Source organism: Oryx dammah, unplaced genomic scaffold, assembly GCF_014754425.2.
Source record: "Oryx dammah isolate SB20612 unplaced genomic scaffold, SCBI_Odam_1.1 HiC_scaffold_18, whole genome shotgun sequence".
Classification (NCBI taxonomy): domain Eukaryota; kingdom Metazoa; phylum Chordata; class Mammalia; order Artiodactyla; family Bovidae; genus Oryx; species Oryx dammah.
The window spans coordinates 32,830,723-32,855,543 of NW_024070202.1; the positions used below are offsets into that span (position 1 = coordinate 32,830,723).

At 40.6% G+C, this 24,821-nt stretch overlaps 1 protein-coding gene across 5 annotated transcripts in view; it reads left to right on the forward strand.

Moving 5' to 3' along the window:
* The first annotated feature begins 147 nt into the window (after positions 1–147).
* The window catches only part of SLC25A40 (solute carrier family 25 member 40), a 94,677-nt gene continuing 70,003 nt past the window's right edge, over positions 148–24,821 (forward strand). For all 5 annotated transcript variants that reach the window (XM_040260689.1, XM_040260688.1, XM_040260687.1 and 2 more), the window contains exon 1: positions 148–372. The gene's annotated coding sequence lies outside the window, so the exon portion shown is untranslated. The remainder of the gene's footprint in view (positions 373–24,821) is intronic.

The following is a 24,821-nucleotide window of genomic DNA, read 5'->3' on the forward strand; positions in this document are numbered from 1 at the left end:
CGCCCCCCTCACGTCGCGCGCCCCGCCTCGCGCTCACCCCCACGGGCCCGCCCCTCGCGCCGCGCGCCCAGTCCCTTAGTGCCCGCCTCCTCGCCCTGCGCGTCCCGCCCCTCGCGCCTGCGCCCCGCCCCCACGGGTGGTGTCTCTGTTCCCCGCCGGCTCTTCCTCTGCGGTGTCTTCTCAGCTTCAGGTCCGCGCTCGGTGCTCGCCGCCTCGCGTCCCTTCGCTACCCTGAAGAGTCCTTGTGGTTCCGAATTGACCGAACAGAGTGAATGCAGTTAGCGCCGCCGGCCGGCCCAGCTCGCCACCGGGGTCATTCCGGCTTTCTGAGGTTGCCCGGACCGCCTGCCCTCCAGTTGCTTCCTCCACCAGGTACGCTTGTTCCCCGCGGGTCGACTGTTCCGGCTGCTGGGGACGCAGCGGTTGCGGCCGAGCCCGGACTCAGATTGGGGCGGGGCGGGTTGGCTGCTGCAGGCTCTGTTCTCCGCGCCCCGAGTGCGGTTTTCCCGCGGTCACCGGGCCATCTGGAGGCAGGCCGCAGAGAGATTTCACCGGACAGAGCGGCCGGGAGGCGTCGGAGCGAGGGTTGGGCCAGGAAGCCCCTGGCCTAGAGCGCGTCCTGGGCTCCTTGTGCTTTTTGGCATTTGCGTGCGTTACTCTATTGACCTCTTATACCTACACCTGATTTCGTTTTACTGAGAAGGTTATTTCAACAGTAACTGGAAAGGAGATTTGAAATCTCAAGTCTAGGTTTTTGGGTCTGGACCTTCCACAGATCCGTTTGTAAAAATTTGGTTAAATTACTCCTTTTGAATCTCAGTTTTTTACATCTAGTAAAATGGGATTTGTAGTAAGGATTCCATTGAGATGCTTTGAAAACTAAGTCAATTTCGCCTTGTGAGAAAACACTGCACACACACACACAAAAGGATTTTGGTATGTTTCTGCCTGTAAACTTCCTAAGGAGTAAAAGAGTTAAATCTTGTACTATGCATTCCTTACCACCTGGCCATGATAATCACTCATTGTTTAGTGGTTGATTTTTAACTTGTTATGAAAAAGCTCAGGGAAGTTAATGCCATTACCGCGGTTCCACAAATAGGTACCTTAAATTGTAGAAAAGGGGATATTGTAAATACCTTTAGCCAAAATGGAGGACACGGAGGGATGATGGTTCAGCTTTGCTAAGGGAAATACGAGTTTTGCTGTGAATGGCCTTAGTTTGAAGGGTCTGGGGAGATACTAAAGGATCCATTTTTATTAGATCGTTGGTAACATTTGTCTGGAGTTCAGGAGATGCGGAGAAGGCAATGGCACCCCACTCCAGTACTCTTGCCTGGAAAATCCCATGGCTGGAGGAGCCTGGTAGGCTGCAGTCCAAGGGGTCGCTAAGACACGACTGAGCAATTTCACTTTCACTTTTCACTTTCTTGCATTGGAGCAGGAAATGGCAACCCACTCCAGTGTTCTTGCCTGGAGAATCCCAGGGACAGGGGAGCCTCTTGGGCTTACGTCTGTGGGGTCGCACAGAGTCGGACACGACTGAAGTGACTTAGCAGCAGCAGCAGCCAGCAGCAGCAGGAGGGATGTCTGGGAGAGAATGGTGGGCTGTCGAATAGAGGGAAGATAGTTTGAGAGACTTAAAGCCCAAGCACTGATTCTCAGTCATGGGGTGATGCCTAGGAGGTTATCAGAGCTTTAAAGGCTGAAGGAGGTATAGTTTGGACAAACATGCAGCGTTATAATTTCTATTTGGGAAAAAGCTGTTTTCTAAATATAAGCTACAGAAAGAGTGCAAGGTTTTTATGTTTATAAAAAGTTTTAAAAGATTAAGAAACACTGATACAGAATGCAGTTAAAGTAATGGGAGAAAATAGAAATTGCCCAGTAGAGCATGTGAAATACGAGAAGTAGTGATGAGCAGAGGATGATGAAATAGTGAAAGAGTTGGAGAAAAGGCCACAGAGTTAGGAAGAAAACTTGGAATTAATCTTCAAATGTCACAAAATTATGAACATTGGCATCGTGCAGGCTTCACTGCCTATATGGCTTTTGGGTAATTTTGATCCTAAATTTTAATATCTGAAAAGGGAGTAAAAAACACTTCTCAGATGTGAAAATTAATTGGAACCTTTTTGAAAGCCTAATTAGTACTGTGCCTGGCACAGAGTGCAGAGTACATCATGAGAAACACTGGGCTGGAAGAAGCACAAGCTGGAATCAAGATTGCCAGGAGAAATATCAATAACCTCAGATATGCAGATGACACCACCCTTATGGCAAAAAGTGAAGAAGAACTAAAGAGCCTCTTGATGAAAGTAAACGAGGAGAGTGAACAAGTTGGCTTAAAGCTCACCATTCAGAAAACGAAGATCATGGCATCTGGTCCCGTCACTTCGTGGGAAATAGATGGGGAAACAGTGTCAGACTTTATTTTTTGGGGCTCCAAAATTACGGCAGATGGTGATTGCAGCCATGAAATTAAAAGATGCTTACTCCTTGGAAGGAAAGTTATGACCAACCTAGATAGCATATTCAAAAGCAGAGACATTACTTTGCCAACAAAGGTCCGTCTAGTCAAGTCAGACACGACTGAGCGACTTCCCTTTCATTTTCCACTTTAATGCATTGGAGAAGGAAATGGCAACCCACTCCAGTGTTCTTGCCTGGAGAATCCCAGGGACGGGGGAGTCTGGTGAGCTTCTGTCTATGGGGTCACACAGAGTCGGACACGACCGAAGCGACTCAGCAGCAGCAGAAGTGGTCAAGGCTATGGTTTTTCCAGTGGTCATGTATGGATGTGAGAATTGGACTGTGAAGAAAGCTGCGTGCCGAAGAACTGATGCTTTTGAACTCTGGTGTTGGAGAAGACTCTTGAGTGTCCCTTGGACTGCAAGGAGATGCAACCAGTCCATCCTAAAGGAGATCAGTCCTGGGTGTTCTTTGGAAGGAATGATGCTAAAGCTGAAACTCCAGTACTTTGGCCACCTCATGCGAAGAGTTGACTCCTTGGAAAAGACTCTGATGCTGGGAGGGATTGGGGTCAGGAGGAGAAGGGGACGACAGGATGAGATGGCTGGATGGCATCACTGACTTGATGGACGTGAGTTTGAGTGAACTCTGGGAGTTGGTGATGGACAGGGAGGCCTGGCGTGCTGCAACTCATGGGGTTGCAAAGAGTCGGACATGACTGAGTGACTGAACTGAACTGAACTGGCACAGAGTAAGAGCTAAGTAAGTGCTGTCATCCTGGTGAACTTTATTCTATATCAGCCTCTCCAACTTCATGGGTTCTGAAAAGCTAAGTCTTGAAAAATGGGCCTTTGATTCTGGTGTCTAAGATGTCCTTGGTGCCTTAGTGAGAATTTCAGGAGATAGCTAAGTTAAATACAGTACTAGATGAAAATGATGGGCTTGAAGTGGAGGTGGATTGAGTATACTCTTTGCAAAAAATGTGTCATTGTAGGAAATTATAGTGATAGGAAGGGAAGATAGGGTCTTTGGAAGGTTTGGGGATATGAAAGTCAAAGTTTTAGTCGCTCAGTCATGTCTGACTCTTTATGACCCCCTGGACTGTACCTCTATTCATGTAATTCTCCAGGCAAGAATACTGGAATGGGTTGCCATTACTTCCTCCAGGGGATCTTCTAGCCCATTTACTGAACCCAGGTCTCCTGCATTGTAGACAGATTCTTTACTGTCTGAGCCATCCGGGAAGCTCTTAGGGGATATGGAAAAGATTTAAATATGTTTCTGTTGAAGAACACAAAAATAGGAAGGCCAGTTTATGTTGCAGTGAAAGCTGAGGTACCTTTCTTATTTGCTATAATGAGGAAGGACAGTAACATAGTAGCACCCTAGGCTTTGAGACACACCCTTGACTGCGCTGCAGGTGATAATGTCAAGCTGTGAATAAGCAGAAAGTTTGTTTTGCTGCATAGTGTTAGAAATTTTCTGACCTGTAACCCAAACACAATTTAAAAAAATTATTATTGGAGCTCAGATCTTTTGGTAGCCAGTGGAAGAAGGATGTAGTCATATATTTATGGCTTGTAAACATAGACACCTCTTTACCATCATGTATATAATTGGAGTTATTGGTAAAAAAAAAATAAGGTTTATGTTGAAGTATTTCTTGAGATGTGCTTCAGGGGAAAGGTATGAATGCAAGAAGAGATACATGGAGGCAGCATTCCTTGTGGAAAGTTGATTGAAGAGTTCTGTTAAGCAAAGCTGGAGAACATGAGCAGAATCATGGTCTAATTAAATGATCATTTGGCAGTGAATCAAGAGAAAATGAGTTTTATTCAGTACTGACTCTGTTCCTAGGTAGTTTTATGACCTTAGGTAAATATTAACCTTCAGTTCAGTTCAGTCGCTCAGTCGTGTCCGACTCTTTGCAGCACGCCAGGCTTCCTTGTCCATCACCAACTCCCGGAGTTCACTCAGATTCATGTCCATTGAGTCAGTGATTCCATCCAGCCATCTCATCCTCTGTCATCCCCTTCTCCTCCTGACCCCAATCCCTCCCAGCATCAGAGTCTTTTCCAATGAGTCAACTCTTCTCATGAGGTGGCCAAAGTACTGGAGTTTCAGCTTTAGCATCATTCCTTCCAAAGAAATCCCAGGGTCGATCTCCTTCAGAATGGACTGGTTGGATCTCCTTGCAGTTCAAGGGACTCTCAAGAGTCTTCTCCAACACCACACTTCAAAAGCATCAATTCTTCGGTGCTCAGCTTTCTTCACAGTCCAACTCTCACATCCATACATGACTACTGGAAAAACCATAGCCTTGACTAGATGGACCTTAGTCGGCAAAGTAATGTCTCTGCTTTTGAATATGCTGTCTAGGTTGGTCGTAACTTTCCTTCCAAGGAGTAAGTGTCAGAGCTGCAGTCACCATCTGCAGTGATTTTGGAGCCCCCCAAAATAAAGTCTGACACTGTTTGCACTGTTTCCCCATCTATTTCCCATGAAGTGATGGGACCAGATGCCATGATCTTCATTTTCTGAATGTTGAGCTTTAAGCCAACTTGTTCACTCTCCTCGTTTACTTTCATCAAGAGGCTCTTTAGTTCTTCTTCACTTTTTGCCATAAGGGTGGTGTCATCTGCATATCTGAGGTTATTGATATTTCTCCTGGCAATCTTGATTCCAGCTTGTGTTTCTTCCAGTCCAGTGTTTCTCATGATGTACTCTGCATATAAGTTAAATAGGCAGAATGACAATATACAGCCTTGATGGACTCCTTTTCCTATTTGGAACCAGTCTGTTGTTCCATGTCCAGTTCTAACTGTTGCTTCCTGATCTGCATACAGGTTTCTCAAGAGACACGTCAGGTGGTCTGGTATTCCCATCTCTTGAAGAATTTTCCACAGTTTGTTGTGATCCACACAGTCAAAGACTTCAGTGAGTGACAAAGTAATAGGTACGAAGTGGGATTTCTTTAGAGAGATATACATTCTGTAGACAGAATGAGATCCCATGTCAAAAGATGAGAGTGGCCAGAAAAATGGGGGCATTAATTTTTAATGGGCTGAGTAACTTCATAGGCTAATAAGTGGGAGGATTATTCCGACTGTTCCAGGAGAATTCTAGGAATCAGAGATTTCTAGGAATTGGACCACTGCCCACCTTTTATCCTTTTATGGTTGGCCAGGGAACTGACACAGGCGCCCATGTCATTTAGCATGTTAATGTATTACAATGAGTGTGTGATACTGTTCAAGGTCTACTGAAAGTGGATTCTTCTGCCATCTTGGTTCTGACCTGTCTATGTCATATCATCGATGTGTCCTTCTTTAAGGGTTATGTCCTGTCCCCTTCCCTCCTGTTTTATTAGTATGTATGTAGCTTTCAAGTGATCTCTTTTTCTGACTTTGGTGTTAAAGAGTAATATTTGTTTTATAGAATGATTTAGAAAGTGTTACCTTTCTTCAGTAACTTTTGGTACTTTGTGTGTTTCTAGGAATTTGTTTATTTCAAGTGATTTGTTGACAGATATTTGTTCAGTTGCTCAGTCCATGTTTGAGTCTTTACAACTCCATGGATTACAGCACATCAGGCTTCCGTGTCCTTCACTAGCGCCCGAAGTTTGCTCAGACTCGTGTCTTTTCAGTTGATGATGCCATCCAACCATTTCTCATCCTTAGTCACCCCCTTCTCCTGCCCTCAGTCTTTCCTAGCATCAGGGTCTTTTCCATTGAGTTGGCTCTTTGCATCAGGTGGCCAAAGTATTGGAGCTTCAGCTTCAGCCTCAGTCCCTCTCTAATGAATATTCAGGGTTGATTTTCCTTAGAATTGACTGGTTTGATCTCCTTGCTGTCCAAGGGACTCCGAACAGTCTTCTCCAGACCATTATTTCAAACCATCAATTCTTCGGCGCTCAACCTTCTTTATGGTCCAACTCTACTTGTTCATCTCCTGTAATAATTTCTCTTTCTGTAAAGCTTTTGGTAATATCTACTTTCATGCCTGATTTTACCAATTCGAGTCTTCTTATTTTTCTTGGTCAGTTTAGCCAAAAGTTAATTTTGGTGATCTTTTTTAAAGAGATCTTCCGTGGTGGCTCAGATGGTAAAGAATCTGCCTGCAGTGAGAGAGACCTGGGTTCTATTCCTGGGTCAGGAAGATCCCCTGGAGAAGGGAATGGCAACCCACTCCAGTATTCTTGCCTGAAAAGTCTCACGAACAGAGGACCCTGGTGGACTGCAGTCCATGGGATCACAAAGAGTTGGACATGATTGAGTGACTAACAAACATCTCACTTCTTCTTTTTTAAAGAACAAGTTTTTGGTTTCACTGAGTTTTCTCTGTAGTTTTTCTACTCTATTTACATTCTAATCTGTAATATTCCTTTCCTCTTCTTGTTTTGGGATTAGTTAACTTCTTTCTTGGGTTCTGTAAAGGAGAAGTTCAGTTTTGAATAAAGATTTGAGATCTTTATTTTGTTAATGTAGTCCTGTACAACTATAAATTTCCCTCCTCTTAGTACTCTTAGCACTGCATTTGTTGCATTCCTTAAGTGTTGGTATGTTGTGTTTTCATTTTAATTTCTCTCAAGGTATTTTGTAATTTACCTTGTAATGGATTCTTTGACTTGTTGGTTAATTGAGAGTGTATTGTTTCATTCAACAGCTTTAAATTTCCAAATTTCCTATTGTTATTGATTTCTGTTTTTTCCTCCTGTGATCAAAGAAGATGCTTTGTATAATTTTTAGTCTTTTTAAACTTAATGGAACCTTATTTTGTACCCTAACTGTCATGAAGAATATTCCATGTTCACTTGAAGAACATATTTTGCTCTTGTTTGGTGGAGTATTCTATGTATGTCTGTTAGGTCTAGTTGCTTTGTACTATTTAATTTTCTAGTTCCTTGTTAATCTTTTGTCTAGTTCTGTTTATCATTGAAAATGGAATATTGAAGCTTCCAACTATTGTTGTCTTCTGTCAGTTTTTGCTTCGTATAATTTGGGGCTCTGTTGTATATATGTTTATAATTTTTTAAAATCTTGCTGGATTGACCTTTTTATATCATTCTTCTTTGTTGTTGTAACTATTTTTGTTTTAAAGTTTTTGTCTGGTACTAGTATTGGCACTCTGGCTCTCCTTTGGTTACAGTTTTCATAGAATAAATTTTTACTTTTTCATTCTCAACCCATTTGTGTATTTGGTTCTAAAATGAGTTTCTTGTAGACAGCATGTAGTTAGATCACTTTTTATATTGACTCTTCCAGTCGCTTAGAGAATTTAATCCATTTGTCTTTAATGAAATTATTCAAAATAGAAGGCTTACCTTGCCACTTTGCTCTTTCTTTCTGTATGTCATACATTTTCATTTCTCGATTCATTCACCACCTTCTTTTGTGTTAGATGTTCTGGTGTAATGCTTCGATTGCATTCTCATTTTTTCTATATATATTTTAGTTATGTTTTTAGTTTATTTTTTGAGGATTGCAATTCACATTTAGTTTTTAAGTGTATTTAAGATTAATACCAACTTGGTTTTAATGGTATATAAAAACTTTTCTCCTATATAACTCCATTCCTCCAGCCCCCTTGTAAATGACATATTGTTACTGTTATATATAATGTATGTGATATATATAAGCACATATAATGTGCATTTAAATGTGTCTATTACAAGTATGTAACGTAAGTATAAATATGTGATGTTTATATATAGGAAAGCATATATCGTATATAAGTAAATATGCAACATTAATGATATTGTGTGTTGTAAATAACAGTGCTAGGCATGACAGTGATTAACATAGTTATTGTTTTCTATAATTGTATTTTAAGTCATTAGAGGGAAGAAAAAGAGGAATTACTAATTAAAGATCCATTAATGCAGACTTTGGGCTTCCCTGATGGCTCAGAGGATAAAGCGTCTGCCTGCAATGCAGGAAACCTGGGTTCAATCCTTGGGTTGGGAAGATGCCCTGGAGAAGTAAATGGTAATCCACTCCAGTATTCTAGCCTGGAGAATCCCATGGAGAGAGGAGCCTGGCGGCTACAGTCCACAGGGTCGCAAAGAGTCGGACACGACTGAGCGACTTCACACATCACACACAATGCAGACTTTTATGTTTATGTTGCCTCTGCTGCTGCTGCTGCTGCTAAGTTGCTTCAGTCGTGTCCGACTCTGTGCGACCTCATAGATGGCAGCCCACCAGGCTCCCCCATCCCTGGGATTCTCCAGGCAAGAATACTGGAATGAGTTGCCATTTCCTTCTCCAATGCAGGAAAGTGAAAAGTGAAAGTGAAGTCACTCAGTCGTGTCCAACCCTCAGTGACCCCATGGACTGCAGCCCACCAGACTCCTCCGTCCATGGGATTTTCCAGGCAAGAGTACTGGATTGGGGTGCCATCGCCTTCTCCTTATGTTGCCTATACTTATGTTTTATTATTTTATCATCAGTTTATGTTTGTGTTTGAATCTAAAATAGGTCTCTTATAGCTAGGTAGAGTTTGATCTTTTTTTTTTTTAATTCTGCCAATTTTTACCCTTTTCTTAGATTGTTTAATCCGTTTTACATTTCAGTTCAGTTCAGTCACTCAGTCGTGTCTGACTCCTTGCGACCCCATGAACTGCAGCATGCCAGGCCTCCCTGTCCATCACCAACTCCCGGAGTTCACCCAAACCCATGTCCATTGAGTCAGTGATGCCATCCAACCATCTCATCCTCTGTCGTCCCATTCTCCTCCTGCCCTCAATCTTTCCCGGCATCGGTCTTTTCAAATAAGTCAGCTCTTCCCATCAGGTGGCCAAAGTATTGGAGTTTCAGCTTCAACATCAGTCCTTCCAATGAACACCCAGGACTGATCTCCTTTAGAATGGACTGGTTGGATCTCCTTGCAGTCCAAGGGACTCTCAAGAGTTTTCTCCAACACCACAGTTCAAAAGCATCAGTTCTTCGGTGCTCAGCTTTCTTTATAGTCCAACCTTCACATCCATACATGACCACTGGAAAAACCATAGACTTGACTAGATGGACCTTTGTTGACAAAGTAATGTCTCTGCTTCATAACTTTACTTCCAAAGAGTAAGCGTCTTTTAATTTCATGGCTGCAGTCACCATCTGCAGTGATTTTGGAGCCCAAAAAAATAAAGTCTGACACTGTTTCTACTGTTTCCCTATCTATTTGCCATGAAGTGATGGGACAAATGCCATGATCTTCGTTGAATGTTGAGCTTTAAGCCAACCTTTTCACTCTCCTCTTTCACTTTTCTCAAGAGGCTCTTTAGTTCTTCTTCACTTTCTGCCATAAGAGTGATGACATCTGCTATTCTGAGGTTATTGATATTTCTCCCGGCAATCTTGATTCCATTTTGTGCTTCTTCCAGCCCAGCATTTCTCATGATGTACTCTGCATATAAATTAAATAAGCAGGGTGACAATATACAGCCTTGACGGACTCCTTTTCCTATTTGGAACCAGTCTGTTGTTCCATGTCTAGTTCTAACTGTTACTTCCTGACCTGCATACAGGTTTTTCAAGAGGCAGGTCAGGTGGTCTGGTATCCCCATCTCTTTCAGAATTTTCCACAGTTTATTGTGATCCAGACAGTCAAAAGCTTTGGCATAGTTAATAAAGCAGAAATAGATGTTTTTCTGGAAGTCTCTTGCTTTTTCGATGATCCAGCGGATGTTGGCAATTTGATCTCTGGCTCCTCTGCTTTTTCTAAAACCAGCTTGAACCTCTGGAAGTTCATGGTTCACATTCTGCTGAAGCTTGGCTTGGAGAATTTTAAGCATCACTTTACTAGTGTGTGAGATGAGTGCAGTTGTGCAGTAGTTTGAGCATTCTTTGGCATTGCCTTTCTTTGGGATTAGAATGAAAACTGACCTTTTCCAGTCCTGTGGCCACTGCTGAGTTTTCCACATTTGCTGGCATATTGAGTGCAGCACTTTCACAGCATCATCTTTCAGGATTTGAAATAGCTCAACTGGAATTCCATCACCTCCACTAGCTTTGTTCGTAGTGATGCTTCCTAAGGCCCCCTTGACTTCACATTCCAGGATGTCTGGCTCTAGGTGAGATCACACCATTGTGATTATCTTGGTCATGAAGATCTTTTTTTGTATAGTTCTTCTGTGTACTCTTGCCACCTCTTCTTAATATCTTCTGCTTCTGTTATGTCCCTACCATTTCTGTCCTTTATTGAGCCCATCTCTGCATGAAATGTTCCCTTGGTATCTCTAATTTTCTTGAAGAGATCTCTAGTCTTTCCCATTCTGTTGTTTTCCTCTACTTTGCATTGAGTGCTGGGGAAGGCTTTCTTATCTCTCTTTGCTATTCTTTGGAACTCTGCATTCAGATGCTTTTATCTTTTCTTTTCTCCTTTGCTTTTTGATTCCCTTCTTTTCACAGCTATTTGTAAGGCTTCCCCAGACAGCCATTTTGCTTTTTTGCATTTCTTTTTCTTGGGGATGGTCTTGATCCCTGTCTCCTGTACAATGTCACGAACCTCCATCCATAGTTCATCAGGCACTCTGTCAGATCTAGTCCCTTAAATCTATTTCTCACTTCTACTGTATACTCATAAGCGATTTGATTTAGGGTATACCTGAATGGTCTAGTGGTTTTCTCCACTTTCTCAATTTCAGTCTGAATTTGGCAGTAAGGAGTTCATGATCTGAGCCACAGTCAGCTCGCGGTCTTGTTTTTGCTGACTCTATAGAGCTTCTCCGTCTTTGGCTGCAAAGAATATAATCAATCTGATTACGGTATTGACCATTTGGTGATGTCCATGTGTAGAGTCTTCTTTTGTGTTGTTGGAAGAGGGTATTTGCTATGACCAGTGCATTCTCTTGGCAAAACTCTACTGGCCTTGGCCCAGCTTCATTCTGTACTCGAAGGCCAAATTTTCCAGTTACTCCAGGTGTTTCTTGACTTCCTACTTTTGCATTCCAGTCCCCTATAATGAAAAGGACATCTTTTTTGGGTGTTAGTTCTAGAAGATCCTGTAGGTCTTCCTAGCAGAAGACATTACTTTTAGATATTACTTTTAATTACTCATTAGTATTTTAATTGATAGCAATGAGGTTAGTGTCTTTTTAATTTCAGTAGTATATGGCTACGTCCCCTAACAGCTCCGTGTGTGTTGTTGCTCTCATACAAGTTAACATCTTCATGTATTGTGTCCTCATCAAAGATTTATTTTGTTGCTTTATCCAGTTGTCTTTTTAAAAAATATATGTTTTATTGAAGTATATTGACTTACAATGTTTCAGATGCACAGCAAGCTGATTCAGTTATACAAGTACACATATATTATTTTTGAAATTATTTTCCATCATACGTTATTACAAGATATTGACTCTAGTTCCCTGTGCTATGCAGTAAACCTTTGTTGCTTGTTTCATATCTATTTTTTAATTAGAAATCTAGCATTCTTTCTATTTATACTAAGTCAAACAGGTGGAATCAAAATGTCATTATTATTTTAGTTAGGCAGAAGTTCATAGGTTTTCTAAAATATATATATTATGCATATATATATATGTATGCAAGAAGAGATGGAGAAATTGGAGAACATAAATGAAATGGGAGCACTGAATACAAAATAGAAAAAAGGAAACATTCAACTAGATAAAATTAAAAGATCATGTTTTTAAGCATGACTGCTCATTAGAAACTTATCTGAACTCTGGAGGAAAAAAGGCAATACTTAGGTATTTGTATACAAATACATTTGTATTTTTCAAAAAATTTCAAGAAAATTCTCGTCTGCATCTGGATTTTAAAAAGGGATTACAAATTTTTCTATTAGATCCTAGTTTTGATGATATAGAGCTCTACTTTTCTGTTAACCAATCATGGTGAAATTAAGTTAGTAAGAGTTACATAATCACAATAGTAAAAGATGTTTATCAGTTTTCACAATAGCCAGACCAAAAAAAAAAGATAATTGTAATTGCAAGCTGTCATGGGAACATGATTAACTTAACAATATAAAACAATTGCATACAATTTCGGGGGGGCGTCAAGCAGAGTGATATGACAAGTGGAAGTGCATACACACACATGTTTTCATCCACCCAGTCTGTCTCTTTTGGTTGGTGCATTTATTAATCCATTTTCATTTAAGGTAATTATCAATATGTATGACACAATCACATTTTCTTAATTTTGGGGGGTTTATTTTCTGTAGGTCTTTTTCTTCTCTTGTGTTTTGTGTAGAGAAGTTCCTTTAGCATTTGTTGTAAAGCTGGTTTGGTGGTGCTAAATTTTGGTGGTGCTAAACTTTTGCTTGTCTGGAAAGCTTTTGAGTTCTCCATCAAATCTGAAGGAGAGTCTTGCTGGGTAGAGTATTCTTGGTTGTAGGTTCTTCCCTTTCATCACTTTAAGTATATTATGCCATTCCCTTCTGGCTTGTAGAGTTCCCATTGAAAAATCAGCTGATAGCCTGATGGGAGTTTCCTTGTATTTTATTTGTCACTTTTCTCTTGTTGCTTTTAATATTTTATCTGTCTTTAATTTTTGTCAGTTTGATTACTATGTGTCTCAGTTTGCTCCTCCTTAGGTTTATCCTGCCTGGAACTCTCTGTGCTTCCTGGACTTGGTTGACTATTTCCTTTCCCATGTTTTGGAAGTTTTCAGCTATTATCTCTTCAAATATTTTCTCAGATCCTTTGTCTCTTCTTCTGGGACCCATATAATGAGAATGTTGGTGTGTTTAATGTTGTCCCAGAGGTCTCTTAGGCTCTTTTCATTTTTTTTTTCTATATTCTGTTCTGTGGCAGTGATTTCTACCATTCTGTCCTCCAGGTCATTTATCTGTTCTTCTGCCTCAGTTATTCTGCTATTGATTCCTTTTAGTGTATTATTTATTTCTGTTTGTTTGTTCTTTAGTTCTTGTAGGTCTTTGGTAAACACTTCTTGCATCTTCTCATTCTTTGCCTCCATTCTTTTTCCAAGATCCTGGATCATCTTCATTATCATTCTGAATTCTTCTTCTAAAAGGTTGCCTATCTCCACTTCATTTAGTTGTTTTTCTGGGATTTTATCTTGTCCCTTCATCTGGGACGTAATTTTCTGCTTTTTCTTTGTGATTAACTTTCTGTAGTAGGGTTTTTATTTTAGCCACCTTGAGACTCTGGTTCTACTTTCTTCTTTTGTCTGCCCTCTGATGGATGAGGCTAAGAGGCTTGTGTAAGCTTCTTGATGGGAGGGACTGGTGGTGGGGAAAACTGGGTCTTGCTCTAGGGGCAGAGTCTCAGTAAAGCTTTAATCCAGTTATCTGTTGATGGGCGAGGTTGCACACCCTCCCTGGTAGCTCTTTGGCCTGAGGTGACCTGCCCTGGGGTCTGCAAGCTCTATGATAGGATTAGTGGTGAACTCCAGGATGGTTTATGCTAAGGGGGACCTTCTAGTGACCCTGCCCGTGTGGTGAGCCCCTGCCAACCCACGCCTCCACAGGAGCCCCTCCAACACTAGCAGGTAGTTTTCATTCTGTGGTGTCACTGCCCCTCTTCTCTGTCTTGATGCACACAAAATTTTGTTTGTGCCCTCCAAGACTGGAGTGTCTGGTTCCCTCAGTCCTCTGGAAGGCTTGTGGTCAAATGCTGCTGGCCCTCAAGGCCAGATTCCCTGGGGATTCTCAGTCCCTTTGTTGGATCCCCAGGCTGGGATTCAGAACCTTCATAATACTGGGAGAACTTCTTTGGTATTATTGTTCTCCAGTCTGTGGGTCACCCACCTGGCAGGTATGGGATTTGATTTTATTGTGATTGTGTCCCTCCTACTGTCTTGCTGCAGCTTCTTCTTTGTCTTTGGGCGTGGGGTATGTTTTTTGGTGGGTCCCAGTGTCCTCCTGTCAATTGTTGTTCAACAGGTAATTGCAATTTTGCTTTTGCTGGAGGAGATAAGCACACATCCTTCTACTCTGCCATCTTGAGCTGGAAGACCAGTTGTCTTTTATATTTATCTATGTTGTTGCTTTTGCTGGTGCTTTTTGCTTCATCATATGAGTTCTAGTTACTATGTAGTGTTGTGTTTCATTTTAACCCGAAGGGATGCCCCCTAGTATTTCTTATAGGACAAGATCACTAGAGACAAAATCTATCAGATTATCTGGGAATGTATACTGCCTTCTGGCGTCCAGGTTTTAGATGTGAAATCAGCCTGTAATCATTGAAGATCCTTTTAATGTAATGAATTGCTCCTCTCCCTGTTTTCAGGATTCTCTTTGTGTTTGGCTTTTGGCAGTTTAATTATACTGTTTTTAGTGTGGCTGTTCCTGAGCTTATCCTACCAGGAGTTTGTTGAGACTGTGGAATGTGTAGTTTCTTTTTCTCCTTCTCTTCTCCCCTCCCACCCTTCTGTTAATCAAAGTTTGGAAGCTTTTGGCCTCTGTTCTTTTTGTTCCTTTCTGTCTTCTGGGACTCTCATTACATGTAGGCTGATATGCTTGATAATGTCACCTAGGTCTCTTAGACTCTGTTCATTTTTCTTCATTATTTTTCTCTTTGTTCCTCAGATTGAACGATCTCAGTTGATCTTCAGGTTTACTGATTCTTTTGTCTGTTCTCTCATATATGCTGTTGAACCTCTTATGAATGGTTCATTTCCGTTTTTGGTTGAATTGTTTCTTTCTGCCTTTTTTGGTTCTAATTTGTGCTTCTTTTTCTGGTTTCTTAAAGCAAGTGCTTAGATCCTTGTTTTTTAGATTTTTTTTTAATAGAAGCATATAATGCCATAAATTTCCATGTAAGCACTGCTTTAGATGCATTTCACAATATGGCAACTCTTGCCATTTTACTTCAATATAGGTTTTGGGAAGTATTTTATCAAATCCACAATTCTTAAATAATTGAGAATTTTTGTTAGGATTCCTGTAAATTTAGAACAAGTTTGGAAGGTTTGATATAGTTACAGCATTTATTATTTCAGTCCATAAAGTGGTATTTTTTCTATTAAGACATTTAATTTTGTTTTAATTTTATTTTTTAAATTGAAATATAGTTGACTTACAGTGTTTTGCCAATCTCTGCTCTAAAGGAAAGTGATTCTCATATGTACATATAGACATGATTTAAAATATTCTTTTCTATTATGGTTTATGGCAAGATGGTGAATATAACTATATAGTAGGACCTTGCTGTTCATGAGTCCTGTATATAATAGGGTACGTCTGGTAATCCCTGATTCCCAGTACTTGCCTCCCCTTGGCAACCACAAGTCTGCTCTCCGAGTCTCTGCATTTATTTCTGTTTTCTAGATAGGTCCATTTGTGCCATATTTTAGATTCCACATATGTTACATCATGTGGTATTTGCCTTTATTTTTTGACGTACTATACTTAGTAATGATCATCTCTGGGTCCATCCATGTTATTGCAAATGGCATTATTTCATTTTTTTATGGCTGAGGAGTATTCCACTGTCTATATGCACCACATCATCTCTATCTTAATCTATTGATGGACATTTAGGTTGCTTCCATGTTTTGACTATTGTGAGTAGTGCTGCTATGAACATAAGGGTGCATGTATCTTTTGGAATTATAAAAACTTGTATTTTTCTTTTTGAAGTGTTTTATTTTATTATTATTGGAGTGTAATTGACATACAGTGTTGTGTTAGTATCTCTGTACAATGAAGTGAATCACTGTGTGTACACATACATCCCCTCCCTCCTGGCCCTCCCTTCCAGCCTCCCGTTTTACCCATCTAGGTCATCACAGAGGACCAAGCTGAGCTCTCTGTGCCGCCCAGCAGGTTCCCACTAGCTATCTGTTTTATACATGGTGGTATATATACGGCAGTCCTCCCCTGCTCCCCATGTGCACATGTCTGTTCTCAGGTCTGCATCTCTGTTCCTGCCCTGCAAATAGGTTCATCTGTATCATTCTTTTTTAGATTCTGCATGTGTGTGCATGCTAAGTTGCTTCAGTCATGTCTGACTCTTTGTGACCCTGTGGACTGTAGCCTCCCTGGCTCCTCTATCCATGGGATTCTCCGGTCGAAAATATTGGAGTGGGTTGCTATGCCCTCCTCCAGGTGATCTTCCCCGACCTGGGAATCTAACCCACATCTGTTATGTGTCCTGCATTGGCAGGTGAGTTCTTTACCACTAGCGGCACCTGGGAAGCCCCAGATTCCACATACATGTGTTAATATATGATACTTGTTTTCCTCTTTCTGGCTTACTTCACTGTGTGTTACAGACTAGGTCCATCTACATCTCTGGAAATGACCCAGTGCAAATGACCCAAGTTTCATTCCTTTTTATGGCTGAGTAGTATTCCATTGTGGCCTTCCCTGGTGGCTCAGCAGTAAAGAATCTGCCTGCCAGTGCCGGAGTCACGGGTTTGATCTCTGGGTTGGGAAGATCTCCTGGAGAAGGAAGGCAACCTACTGCAGTATTCTTGCCTGGGAAATCCCATAGGCAGAGGAGCCTGGCAGGCTACAGTCCATGGGGTTGCAAAGAGTCAGACAGAACTTAGAGACTAAATACAACAAGAGATATTCCATAGTATATGTATATCGCATCTTCTTTATCCATTCATTTTCCAGTGGACACTTAGGGTGTTTCCGTGTTTTGACTATTGTGAGTAGTGCTGCTCTGAACATAGGGGTGCGTGTATCTTTTTGAATCATAAAGACCTGTATTTTTTTTCCCTTCAGCAATGTTTTGTTGTATTGTTTTTTTTATTGGAGTATAATTGCTGTACGATGTTGCGTTAGCTTCTCCTGTACAACTAAGTGAATCAGCTGTACATGTGTCCCCTTTCTCTTGGACTTCTCTCCCATCGCTCCTCCCATCCCATCCATCTAGGTTGTCACAGAGCACCAGGCTGAGTTCCCTGTGCTCTATACCAGGTTCCCACTAGGTATCTGTTTTACTGATGATAGAGTATATATGCCGATCCTAATCTAATCATCCCACCCTCCCAGTGCCCCTTTGTGTTCACAGGTCTGTTCTGTATGACTTATTCCTGCCCTACAAATAAGTTCATCTGTTCTGTTGTTCTAGATTCCACATATATGTGCTAATATATGACATTTATTTTTCTCTTTCTCACTTCACTCTGTATGACAGGCTCCAGATCCATCCACGTGTTTACAAGTGGCCCAACACTATTCCTTTTTATGGCTGAGTAATAAATGTTCCATTGTTTATATGTACCATATCTTCTTTATCCATTCATCTGTTGATGGACATTTAGGTTGCTTCCTTGTCCTGGCCATTGTAAATAGTGCTGTAATGAACACTGGGGTACAGGTGTTTTTTTCCATTGTGATTTGCCCAGTAATGGGATTATTGGGTCCAATCATAGTTTTATTTTTGTTTTTTTAAGACGCCTCCATACTGTTTTTCATAGTGGCTGTATCAGTTTACCTTCCCACCAACAATGCAAGAGGGTTCTCATTTCTACACACTCCCAGCATTTATTGTTTGTAGGGTTTTTTTTTTGATGATGGCCATTCTGACTGGTGTGAGGTAATACCTCATTGTAGTTGTTTTTTTTGTTTAACTTTTAATTTTGTATTGAGGTATAGCCAATTAATGGGGCTTCCCGGGTGGCACGATGGTACAGAATCTGCCCGCTAATGCAGGAGACTCAGGAGACATGGGTTGATGCCCAGATTTGGAAGATCACCTGGAGTAGGAAATGGCAACCCGCTCCAGTATTCTTGCCTGGAAAATTCAATGAACAGAGGAGTCTGGTGGGCTACAGTCCATGGGGTTGCCAAGAGTTGGACATGACTGAGCAACTGCTTAACAATTAACACACACAGCCCATTAACAATGTTGTGATAGTTTCAGGTAAACAGCAAAAGGACTTAGCCATAAAGATACATATATCCATTATCTCCCAACCCCACTCCCATCCAGGCTGCCACATGACATTGGGCAGAGTTCATGTGTTATACAGTAGTTGCTCTTCGGTTACCTGTTTTAAATACAGCAGTGTGTACGTATCCATCCTAAACTCCTTGACTGTCCCTCTCTCACATCCTTCCTCTCCTGGTAACCATAAGTTTTATCTCTAAATCTGTGAGTCTTTTTTCTGTTTTGTAAGTTCATTTATATCATTTCTTTTTAGATTCCACATTGTAAGGGATGTCATAATGTGTTTCTGCTTCTCTGTGACTTAATTACTTCACTCTGTGTGTTAGTTTCTAGGTCCTTCTATATTGCTGCAAATGACATTATTTTGTTCTTTTTAATGACTGAGTAGTTAAGCTATTTCAAATCCTAAAAGATGATGCTGGGAAAGTGCCGCACTCAATATGCCAGCAAATCTGGAAGACTCAGCAGTATCCACAGGACTGGAAAAGGTCAGTTTTCATTCCAGTCCTGAAGAAAGGCAATGCCAAAGAATGCTCAAACTACCACACAGTTGCACTCATCTCACACGCTAGTAAAGTAATGCTCAAAATTCTCCAAGCCAGGCTTCCGCAATACATGAATCGTGAACTTCCAGATGTTCTAGCTGGTTTTAGAAAAGGCAGAGGGACCAGAGATCAAATTGCCAACATCTGCTGGATCATGGAAAAAGCAAGAGAGTTCCAGAAAAACATCTATTTCTGCTTTATTGACTATGCCAAAGCCTTCGACTGTGTGGGTCACAATAAACTATGGAAAATTCTGAAAGAGATGGGAATACCAGACCACCTGACCTGCTTCTTGAGAAACCTATATGCAGGTCAGGAAGCAACAGTTAGAACTGGACATGGAACAAGAGACTGGTTCCAAATAGGAAAAGGAGTACATCAAGGCTGTATATTGTCACCCTGCTTATTTCACTTCTATGCAGAGTACATCATGAGAAACGCTGGGCTGGAAGAAGCACAAGCTGGAATCAAGATTGCTGGGAGAAAATATCAATAACCTCAGATATCAATAACCTCTCCACACCCTCTCCAGCATTTATTGTGGATTTTTTGATGATAGCCATTGTGGCTGGTGTGAGGTGATATTTCATTATAGTTTTGATGTGCATTTCCCTAATAATTAGTGATGATGAACATTTTTTATGTGCCTCTTGGCTATCTGTCTGTCTTTGGAGGACTGTCTATTTAGATCTTCTGCCCGTTTGTTCATTGGGTTGTTTGTTTTGATGCTGTTAAGCATCATGAGCTGTTTGTAAGTTTTGGAGACTAATACCTTGTTGGTCACATCATTTGCAAATATTTTCTCCCAATCTGTGCTCTGTTCATTTTGTTTATTGTTTACATTGCTATGCAAAAGCTTTTTTTTGAAAAGTAACTAATTTTAATTGGAGGATAATTGCTTTACAATACTGTGATGGTTTTTGCCGTACATCATGAATCGGCCACAGGTATACATGTGCTCCCCCATCCTGAATCCCCCACCCCATCCCTCTTGGTTGTCCTAGAGCACTGGCTTTGGGTGCCCTTCTTCATGCATTGAACTTTCACTGGTCATCTGTTTTACACATGGTAATGTACATGTTTCATTTCTGTCCTCTCGAATCATCCCACCCTCGCCTTTTCCCACTGAGTCAAAAAGTCTGTTCTTTATGCCTGTGTCTCCTTTGTACTTAGGGTCTTCAATACCATCTTTCTAAATTCTATATATATATGTGTGTGTGTGTGTAAATATACAGTATTTGTCTTTCACTTTATGACTTAGTTCAGTCTGTATAATAGGCTCCAGGTTCATGCACCTCATTAGAACTGACTCAAATGCCTTCCTTTTTATAGCTGAGTATTACTCTATTGTGTATATGTACCACTGCTTTCTTATCCATCCATCTGCCAGTGGACATCTAGGTTGCTTCCATGGCCTGGCTATTGTAAACAGTGCTGCGCTGAACATTGGAGTACACGTGTCTCTTTCAGTTCTGGTTTCCTCGGTGTGTGTGCCCAGCAGTGGGATTGCTGGGTCATAAGGCAGTTCTATTTCCAGTTTTGTAAGGAATCTGCACACTGTTTTCCATAGTGACGGTACCAGTTTGCATTCCCACCAACAGTGTAAGAGGGTTCCCTTGTCTCCACACCCTCTCCCGAATTTATTGTTTGTAGACTTTTTGATGGTGGCCCTTCTGACCGGGTGTGAAATGATACTTTACTGAGGTTTTGATTTGCACATCTCTAATAACGAGTGATGTTGAGTATCTTTTCATGTGTTTATTAGCTATCTCTATGTCTTTGGAAAAATGTCTGTTTAGGGCTTTTCCCCACGTTTTGATTGTGTTATTTGTTTTTCTGGTATTGAGCTGCTTGTATATTTTGGAAATTGTCAGTTGTTTCATTTGCTATTCTTTTGTCCCATTCTGAGGGCTGTCCTTTCACCTTGCTTATAGTTTCCTTCGTTGTCTCAAAGCTTTTAAGTTTAATTAGGTCCCATTTATTTATTTTTGTTTTTATTTCTGTTATTCTGGAAGATGGATCCACAAAGATATTGCTGCTGTTTATGTCATGGTGTCTGTTTATGCTTTCTTCTAGGAGTTTAATAGTGTGCAGTCTCACATTTGGGTCTTTAATCCACTTTGAGCTCATTTTTGTGTATGGTGTCAAAGAATGATCTGATTCCATTTTTAACATGTAGCTGTCTAGTTTGCGCAGCACCATTTGTTGAAGAGACTGTCTTTGTGGCATTGTGCAGTCTTGTCTCCTTTGTCATAGATTAATTGACCATAGGTGCATGGGTTTATTTCTAGGTTTTCTATCCTACTCCATTGATCTGTATTTCTATTTTTGTGCCAGTACTGTGCTGTTTTCATGATTTTAGCTTTGTAGTATAGTCTGAAGTTAATTTCTCAAGATTGCTTTAGCTTTTCAGGGACTTTTGTGTTTCCATACAAATTTTGAGATTTTTTTTGTTGTTCTCGTTCTGTGAAAAATGCTACTGCTTGGTAATTTGATATGGGTTGTATTGAATCTTTAGATTGCTTTCGGTAATAGAGTCATTTTGACAATACTGATTCTTCCTATCTGTGAACATTGCATATCTTTCCATCTGTTTGTGAATTTTTTGATAAGCTTCTTAAGAGTTTTTTGAATACAGGTCTTTTGTCTCCTTAGGTAGGTTTATTCCTAGGTTTCTTTTTCTTTTTTTTTTTGATGCAGTGATTAATGGAATTGTTTTTTGGCTTTCTCTTTCTGATCTTCTGTGGTCGGTGTATAGAAATGCAACAGATTTCTGTGTGTTAATTTTGTAATCTGTAGTTTTGCCTAGTCCATTGATGAGTTCTAGTGGTTTTCTGGTAGCAGTTTTACTGTCCTTTATGTATAGTATCATGTCACCTGCAAACAGTGACAGTTTAACTTCTTTTCCAACTTGGATTCCCTTTACTTCTTTTTCTTCTCTGATAGCTAAAGGTAGGACTTCCAAAAATATGTTGAATAAAAATGGCAAGAGTAGACATCCTAGTCTTGTTCCTATTTTAGAGGAAATGCTCATAGCATTTCACCATTGAGAATGATTTTAGCTATCGGTTTGTCATATACTGCCTTTATTATGGGAGAAGGCAATGGCACCCCACTCCAGTACTCTTGCCTGGAAAATCCCATGGACGGAGGAACCTGGTAGGCTGCAGTCCATGGGGTCGCTAAGAGTCGGGCACGACTGAGCGACTTCACTTTCGCTTTTCACTTTCATGCATTGAAGAAGGAAATGGCAACCCACTCTAGTGTTCTTGCCTGGAGAATCCCAGGGACGGGGGAACCTGGTGGGCTGCCATCTATGGGGTCACACAGAGTCAGACACGACTGAAGCGACTTAGCAGCAGCAGCAGCCTTTATTATGTTGAGGTATGCCCACATTCTGGAGAGTTTTTTTTATCATAAATAGGTGCTGAATTTTGTCAAAAGCTTTTCTGCATCTGTTAAGATGATCATACAGTTTTTATTCTTCAGTTTGTTGATGTGGTGTATCACACTGATTGATTTGTGGATATTGAAAAATCTTTGCATCCCTGGGATGAACCCCACTCGATCATGGTGTATGATCTTTTTAATATGTTGTAGGATAAGGCTCACTAGTATTTTGTTGAGGGTTTTGGCATCTATGTTCATCAGTGATATTGGCATGTAATTTTCTTTTTTTGTTGTATCTTTGTCTGGTTTTGGTATCAGGGTGATGATGGCCTCATGAGTTTGGAAGTTTTTCTTCCTCTGCAATTTTTGGGAATAGTTTCAGAAGGATAGGTGTTAACTCTTCTCTAAATGTTTGATAGAATTTGCCTGTGAAACCATCAGGTTCTGGACTTTTGTTTGTTGGGAGGTTTTAAATCAGGATTTCAGTTTCAGTGCTTGATTGGTCTGTCCATATTTTCTGTCTCTTTCTGGTTCCTTTTTGGGAAACTGTACCTTTGTAAGAATTTGTCCATTTCTTCCAGGTTGTCCATTTGATTAGCACACAGCTAGTTGCTCCTAGTAGTCTCTTATGATCCTTTGTATTTCTGTGGAGTCAGTTGTAACTTCTCCTTTTACATATCTTTTTAAAAAATTTTATTTATTTTTGACTGGAAGATATTGCTTTATAATATTGTGTTGGTTTCTGCCATATATCAACATGAACCAGCCATAATTTGTTTCCAATTTTATTGATTTGAATCCTCTCCCTTTTTTTCTTGATGAGTCTGATACAAGGTTTATTAGTTTGATTTATCTTTTCAAAGAACCTGCTTTTAGTTTCTTTGATCTTTCCAGGTGTTTTCTTTGTCTCTATTCCATTTATTTCTGCTCTGATATTTATGATTTCTTTCCTTATACTAACTTTAGGTTTTATTCTTCTTTCTCTAGTTGTTTTAGGTGTATTTGTTGTTATTATTAAGCCACTCAGTCATGTCCCACTCTTTGCAACCCCACGGACAGCACCATGCCAGGCTTCCCAGTCCTTCAGTATCTCCCAGAGTTTGCTCAAATTCATGTCCATTGAAATGGTGATGCCATCCAACCATCTCATCCTCTGTCATAATCTCCTCCTGCCTTCAGTCTTTCCCAGCATCAGGGTCTTTTTCCAGTAGGTCAGCTCTTTGCATCAGATGGCCAAAATATTGGGACTTTACCATCAGTCCAATGAATGAATCAGGGCTGATTTCCTTTAGGATTGACTGGTTTGATTTCATTGCTGTCCAAGGGACTCTCAAGAGTCTTTCTGTAGCACCACAGTTCAAAAGCATCAATTCTTCAGCACTCAGCTTTCTTTATGGTCTAATGCTCACATCTGTACATGACTACTGGAAAAACCACAGCCTTGACTATACAGACCTTTGTTGGCAAAATGATGTCTCTGCTTTTTAATAAATTGCCTAGGTTTGTCATAGCTTGTCTTCCAAGGAGCAAGTGTCTTAATTTCATGGCTGAAGTCACTATCTGCAATGATTTTGGAACCCAAGAAAATAGTCTGTTGCTGTTTCCATTTTTTCCCCTTCTATTTGCCAAGAAGTGATGGGACCAGATGCCATGATCTCAGTTTTGTGAATGTTGAGTTTTAAGCCAGCTTTTTCACTCTCCTTTTTCACCTTCATCAAGAGGCTTTTTAGTTCCTCTTCACTTTCTGTCATTAGGGTGGTGTCAACTGCATAGCTGAGATTATTGATATTTCTCCTTGCAGTCTTGATTCCACCTTGACCTTCATCTAGCCTGGCATTTACCATGATGTACTCTGCATATAAGTTAAATAAGCAGGGTGACAATATACAGCCTTGACATATTCCTTTCCCAATTTTGAACCAGTCGTATGTTCCATGTCTGGTTCTAAATGTTGCTTCTTGACCTGCATACAGGTTTCTTAGGAGGCAGATAGGTGGTCTGGTATTCCCATCTCTTTCAGAATTTTCCAGAGTTTGTTCTGATCCACACAGTCAAAACTTTTGTGTAGTCAATGAAGCAGAAATAGTTGTTTTTCTGGAATTCCCTTGCTTTTTCTGTGACCCAATGAATGTTGGCAATTTGATCTCTGGTTCCTCTACCTTTTCTAAATCCAGCTTGTACATCTGGAAGTTCTTGGTTCACATACTGTTGAAGCCTAGCTTGAAGGACTTGAGCATTACCTTGCTAGCATGTGAAATGAGCAATTGTGCAGTAGTTTGAACATTCTTTGGCATTGTCCTTCTTTGGGATTGGAAGGAAAACTGACCTTTTCCAGTCCTGTGACCACTGCTGAGTTTTTCACATTTGTTGACATATAGTGTGCAGCACTTTAACAGCATCATCCTTTAGGACGTGAAGTAGCTCAGCTGGAGTTCCATCACCTCCACTAGCTTTGTTCATAGTAATGCTTCCTAAGGCCCATTTGACTTCACAGTTAAGGGTGTCTGGCTCCAGGTGAGTGATCACATCATTGTGGTAGTACAGGTCATTAAGACCTTTTTTAGTTCTTCTGTGTATTC